The following is a 6668-nucleotide window of genomic DNA, read 5'->3' on the forward strand; positions in this document are numbered from 1 at the left end:
GTTTAACAAGTTTTCCCAAAATCAAAACTGAGGAACATTTAGAAAGAGTCAAAAGAACTTTATTTTTCTTTGAAATCTAATAATGTAAACATCACATTGTAATTTCCCTCTCTCTAAAAATCCCTCCCCCACCATTACTTATTTTGTGTAAAACCACTTTTCTTCCAACTTTACCTCACTTGTCAGTTACAGATCTGCTATGCCCCAGGGGCATACTTTCATGAATTTAGGTGGATGGGGAATCAAATCCCCAGGGACAAACAAAACCCAGAGACTCAGGCTTGGGGAAAAAAATCTTTTCAACATATGGTCATTTGTTTATATAAAATCCCTATGGAGAATATTTAGTAAAGTTAACATTGTCTACAACTCAGCTCTTTTGATATTTCTGAAAGGGTCACTGATATTTAAGCCTACCAGGCAGCTTAAAACGCTAGAGCAGAACTAGAGAGGTCCAGTCACTTCTGAGCACTGGCTGGTGCTATCTGTTCACCACAGAGAGGACTTAAAATTGAGCTTCATTTTCAGTAGATAGTTCAGATTGACCTGAGCAATGTCATAAGCAATGGATTCAATATTTAGTGGATAGGTGTCATTAACACCAGAAGGAAAACCAGTTCCCAAGGGTATTTCCATGCCATCAAGAGTAACACTGGCTGTTAGATCAGGAGCAGTTTTGCCCAAGCCTTTGACACTGTGCTTGCCCTTGGGAAACTTGCTGATGTGGAATGCATGCTTCAGTTCATACATGTTTCCAAGGGCAACTTCTCCCAGGATGATCAATCCTATTGGGTTTCCCTGAGATGTATGATAGTAATTGGCATTCTTGGAAACCATGTCAGCAAAATAGATTCCTTTGCCAAATGTGTAGCCAGTCACAGGGGCTTCAGGTGGGGCAATTCAAAGACCCTGAGAGAGTATCCCAGCAAAGTTTGTGGCTCTGGATCCATGCCATAGCAGCCACTGGTTATGAAGTTGCTTAAAGGATTTGTAGCGTTGGCTTTCTCCTTCATGCTCATTCTTGAAAATATCAATAATCTCCAAGTTGTAGGCATTATGAGTTGTAGCATGTGTAGTCTTCACATATTGTCTGATGATGTCAGCTTCTTCTGAATTCTGATCAACCACCTTAATATCAGTTTTAATCTTTTCATAGTTGACTTCAATAGGATCCTTGCTGCCATCTTCAGATCCACCATGGAATAAACTATAGGCTACCTCAATATCCAGTAGGTTGTCTAGCATCTCAACTTTGGCCTGCACACAATCAATGTTGTTGAGGAGTGGAGGCTTCTTCATTTCAAAGTCATGGGGGATCAGGGTGTAGAAGTGATTGGAAAGGTCCAGAATCTGAGAGTCATTGCCACCCTGGTATACCACCTGTTGGACTCTGCTGAGGACTGAATACGTAGTCTGGATCTGCCTTTTGCTCAGCTTTCCCAATGACATCTTTTGAAAGTCAATCTCAAATTCTACCGTGGCCTTTTTCATGTTCTTCACATCAAAGATCATCTTGTTGATATTCTGAACTGGTTTGGGGAGTTTTGACTTGGTTTCACTAACAGTCAGCTTCTTCATGGCCTCTTCACCCTGCCTGTAGTCAATTTTTAGGGGGTAGAACTTCTTGGGATATTTAGTGAAGTGCTAGAATGCCAGGAATTTCCCATTTTCTCCTCATATAACTTCAAAAAATGATTAATGGCATCTTCTCTGGATGACATCTGTTCTAGTTTATTGCTGCCAATCACAGTGTCCACTGGGCCCCAAGATCTAAATATCTAGTATCTGATTTATCAATCATCCTCCAGTAGCAGCTGCTTGTAATATGAGTAATATGATTTAATAATGTCCACAAGGCCAAGGTGGCACTGAAGATTTTTCCATTTTTTTCAAGTACATGAGCTGAGTCCTCGAGCCCAGAATCAGGATCCACAGCTGCTCCACCTTTAAGTGTTAACTTCATTTTCTTTCTGATTTGTTGATCCCTTCCTCCTCCTTAACTTGACCCTTGCTCTTCTTGGAAGAGACCTGACTTCCCTCCTGGCTTTACTTCAACAGGCTCTTGTTTCATTTCAGCCCCCCAAGAGGCCAAGATGTGCAGGGAGAGCAGTTCCTGGAGGCTTTTGCCAGAAGCAGAGATATCTTGGAGGAAATCCTCTGATACAACCCACACATTGGCTTCTTTAACCTCTTCCATCTTCTTATTCATCTTCTCAACCTCTTTTTTTGTACTGATGCAGAAAGAAACTTTGTTGGCTGTCCCTGTCAATTTTCCCCCTTTCCAGAAGCAAGCATAGTGATGCCAGTTTGGGACCTTCCCGTCAAACATGGTTGACTGCACCATGATGGCCAAGCAGAACGAATCCTTGAGGATGTTCTTGCCACATGCAGGAGGCATGTCCACTCTTCAAGTGCTGGGCCTGGTAGGGCGTGTCCGCTGACTCCTCCATCCTCCCAACTCCTTCTCCTCCTTTCTGCTCTCAGAGGACCAGTGGACACCAAGCCTAGCAGTATCTGTGGAGCAGGGGTGCAAAAACTTTTTAACTTAATATATATTATGTATAATATATATTTAATATAATGAATTTTGCAATTCATACTGGACTCTATTTCTTGTTTGGTCATAAATTTCTCCTCTTTCCATAGATCCAAAAGATACAGTATTTCATGATCTATTAATTGGCCTATGGTATCACCATTATGTCCAAATCCTGTACCCATTTTGACCTTATTTTTTGTATATATTAAATGTAGGTCTTTGCCTAGTTTTTTCCATACAATTTTCCAGTTTTCCCAGGAGTTTTTGTCAAAGAGCAAGTTCCCATCACAAAAGCTAATGTTTTTGGGTTTGTCAAACAATAGATTACTATAGTCTTTTACTACTATTTCTTTTGCACCTGTTCTAATCCACTGATCCATTACTCTATTTCTTAACTAGAGTTTATAGTATAGTTTTAACTAGACTTTATAGTATAGTTTTTTAGTATACCACTTTATATTATAGTTTTAGATCTGATATAGCTAGGCAACCTTCCTTTGCATTTTTAAAATCAATTCCATTGATATTTTTGACCTTTTGTGTTCCAGATGAATTTTGTTAATGTTTTTTTCTAGTAAAATAGTTATTTAGTAGTTTGATTGGTGTGGCACTAAATCAGTAATTAAATTTGGAGAGAACTGTCATCGTTATTTTTGGCTTAGACTTACTATGAGCAATTGGCATTTTTCCAAAAGTTTAGATCTGACTTTATTTGTATGAAAAGTATTTTGTAATTGTGTTCCTACAGTTCAGAGTTTGCCTTGGGAGATAAATTCCCAAGTACTATATGTTGTATATAGTTACTTTAAATTGAATTCCTCTTTCTATCTCTTGCCCTTGAACCTGTTCATATATAGAAATGCTGATGATTTATGTATGTTTATTTTACCCTGCTACTTTGCTGAAGTTGTTAATTATTTCAAGTACTTTTTTAGATTATTTTCTAGGGTTCACAAAATATACCATCATATCATCTGCAAAGAGTGAAAATTTTGCTTCTTCATTGCCAATTCTAATTTCTTCTATTTCTTTTTCTTATTGCTAAAGCTAACATTTCTAATGCTATATTGAATAGTCTTGGTGGTAATGGGCATCCTTGTTTCACTCCAATCTTATTGGAAATGCTCCTAGTTTATTCCCATTACATATAATATTTGTTAATAGTTTTAGATGAATATTATTATTTTAATGAAAACTACATTTATTCCTCTACTCTCTAGTGTTTTAATATGAATGGACAGATGGATTTTTGTCAAAGATTTTTTCAGCATCTAATGAGATAATCATATGATTTCTGTTAGATTTATTATTATGTTCAATTATGTTCAGTGTTTTCCTAATATTGAACCATCTCTACCTACCTGATACAAATGCTGTCAGATTATGGTGTATTTTCCAAATAATCATGTTGTAATCTCTTTACTAAAATTGCCTTTAAATTTTTTGCATCAATGTTCATTAAGGATATTGGGTTGTAATTTTTATTGTCTGTTTTGGCTCTTTCTGGTTTACATATCAATACCATAATAGTGTCATAAAAGAAATTTGGCAGAATTCCTTCTATTTTTTACAATGGTTTACAAAGAATTAGAATTAATTGTTCATTAAATGTTTGGTAGAACTTTCTCATAAATCATTTGGATCTGGAAACTTTTTCTTAGGGATTTTTTTATAGTTTCTTCCATTTCTTTTCCTGAAGCAGGGTGATTTAAGTATTTTATTTCCTCTTCTATTAATCTGGGTAGTTTATATTTTTATAAATATTCACCCATTTCACTCAGGTTGTCATATTTATTGGTATACAGTTGGGCAAAAATAGCTCTGAATTATCTCTTTAATTTCCTTCTCATTGTTGTTGAAATAACTTTTCATTTTTTGATACTAGTGACTTGGTTTTACTTTTCTTTTTTCTTTTTTTAAAAATAAGATTAACCAACTTTGATTTTCAGAATTTATAATTTGGTATATAATTAGAGATCTTTCATTTGTTCTTTTTCTAGTTTTTTTAGTTGCATGTCCATTTCACTTCTCTCCTCTTTATCTATTTTATTCAAATAAACATTTAGAGATATAAAATTTTCCCTAAAAACTGCTTCTACTGCATCCAAAATAAATTTTGGGTTGATGTCTAATTGCTGTCTCTTTCTTGGATAATATTGTTGATTATTTTTATGATTTATTGTTTCATCCACTCTTTCTCTTAAATTAGCTTATTTAGTTTCCAGTTAATTTTTGTCCTTTGATTACATGTAATCTTTATTGCATCATAATCTGAAAAGCATGTATTTATTATTTCTGCCTTTCTACATTTGATTGTAAGGTTTTTATGTCCTAGTATATGGTCAGTTTTGGTATAGGTACCATGTACTTCAGAGAAAAAATTCATTATTTTCTATTCCCATTCAGTGTTCTCCAGAGATCTATCATATCTAAGTTTTCTAAGATTGCATTCACTTTCTTAACTTCCTTATTTTTTATTTTACATTTAGATTTATCTAATTCTGAGAGGGAGATTGAGGTCTCTCATTATTACAATTTTGCTGGCTATGTCTACTTGTAATTTATTCAACTTCTCCTCTTAAGAATTTGGATGCTATGAAATGATGCTGAAGATAAGCAAAAGCAGAAGAACACTGTACACCCTAACATCAACATGGGAGTGATGATCAACCTTAATACTTGCTCATTCCATCAGTGCTGCAATCAGGCACAATTTTGGGTTATCTGTGAATTGTGGAGTTTGAACAAGGACCAAAGACTATTACCTTTAATTTAAAAAAAAGTTATCTTATTATGTAATTTTGTTATCTCTTATACTTTATTTTTCTTCCTTAAAGATATGATTTCTCCTCCATCAGATTCAACTTAGATCAATGTATACCATGGAAATAATGTAAAAACTAGCAGAGAGTCGGGGGAGGGAAGCAAGATTAGGGGGTAAAAGTGTAAAATTCAAAATAAATAAAATCTTTCTAAAAATTTTGGATGGTAACCCACTTGGTGTTTATATGTTTAATAACCATATAGCATCATGGCCTATGATACAATTTAAGAAGATATATCTTCTTTTCTAATACCTTTTAATAAAATCTATTTTTGCCATTGCTTTGTCTGAGATCAACATTGTTCTGTACCCAGTCCTGTCTTTGGCCTAGTGTACCAAAAGAAATTTAAAAAAAATTGTAATGAATCAGAGTCCTTGATGAGTTTCTCCACTGCTCCACTCTGAGCTGCTATAAGTCTCTTTTTGGATCAAAATGGAAGGGAGGTGGCTTATTGTTATGCTTGATGCATTTGATATAGAGGAGCATTCAGCATCTCCATGAGCAGATTCCAAGAGGTGTAGAACTGATTATCTACAGTTTTCTTGTGCTCCTTGTTGGTAACTTTCATGGGAGGTCTAGCAGAATGGATACTGATTTTTGAAGCTATTCCTTTCCCAAGTGTTGAAGTAGAAGGATGTGTTTTTATCATCTTGGAATATGTCAGTCACTTGTTCTTGGAATAGGTCAGTCACTTGTTTTCTCTTGTTAAATCTTGTATTATTCTTTTGTCACTGCTTGCTAAGCCTTCTCATGTCCCCTTTAAAGTATTGGATTTAATTAAGCATATTTTCTGGAATCAGTAAATTACTGGGCATGTTACACATGCCATTGGGAATCCTAACAACTTCCAGTACCAGATCAAACCTAAAGCCCAAGAAAGATAGAAATCTTTGTTTGACAAGTTCTTAAGTATAGGCTCTTAGCTCTTTGTCAGTCCCCCTTCAAAAATTACTATAAGTAATCAAAGGGAAGTATAGTATATTTCAAGATCTAAGGGCTGTTAATAAAACTATTATTCCTATTCACCCTATAGTTCCCAATTCTTATTCAATTCTCACTCAAATTTTGGAGGATATTCAATAATTTTCCACTTTTGACCTCAATGATGATTTCCTTTCCCCCACTTGAAATTCCTTTCTCTTGTTGATTTTTTGGTTCCAAACCATTTAAACACTTTTTCAGATTTAGGATACATGTAATACATCTCCAACTCACAACCTAAGCTGGTTATTATTCTAAAAAGTCAGCATCTTTTTGACATTGCTTCAAATAGTTTCCAACTGCACCTCAACTCCCCTCAAGTC

The 6668-nt window shown here is 35.0% G+C and overlaps 1 pseudogene; it reads right to left on the bottom strand.

The window, feature by feature from the left end:
* Positions 1 to 489: 489 nt before the first annotated feature.
* On the bottom strand, positions 490 to 2398 carry LOC141504227 (poly [ADP-ribose] polymerase 1 pseudogene; annotated as a pseudogene).
* Between the last annotated feature and the right edge of the window lie 4270 nt (positions 2399 to 6668).

This window comes from Macrotis lagotis, chromosome 1 (assembly GCF_037893015.1).
Source record: "Macrotis lagotis isolate mMagLag1 chromosome 1, bilby.v1.9.chrom.fasta, whole genome shotgun sequence".
Lineage (NCBI taxonomy): Eukaryota > Metazoa > Chordata > Mammalia > Peramelemorphia > Peramelidae > Macrotis > Macrotis lagotis.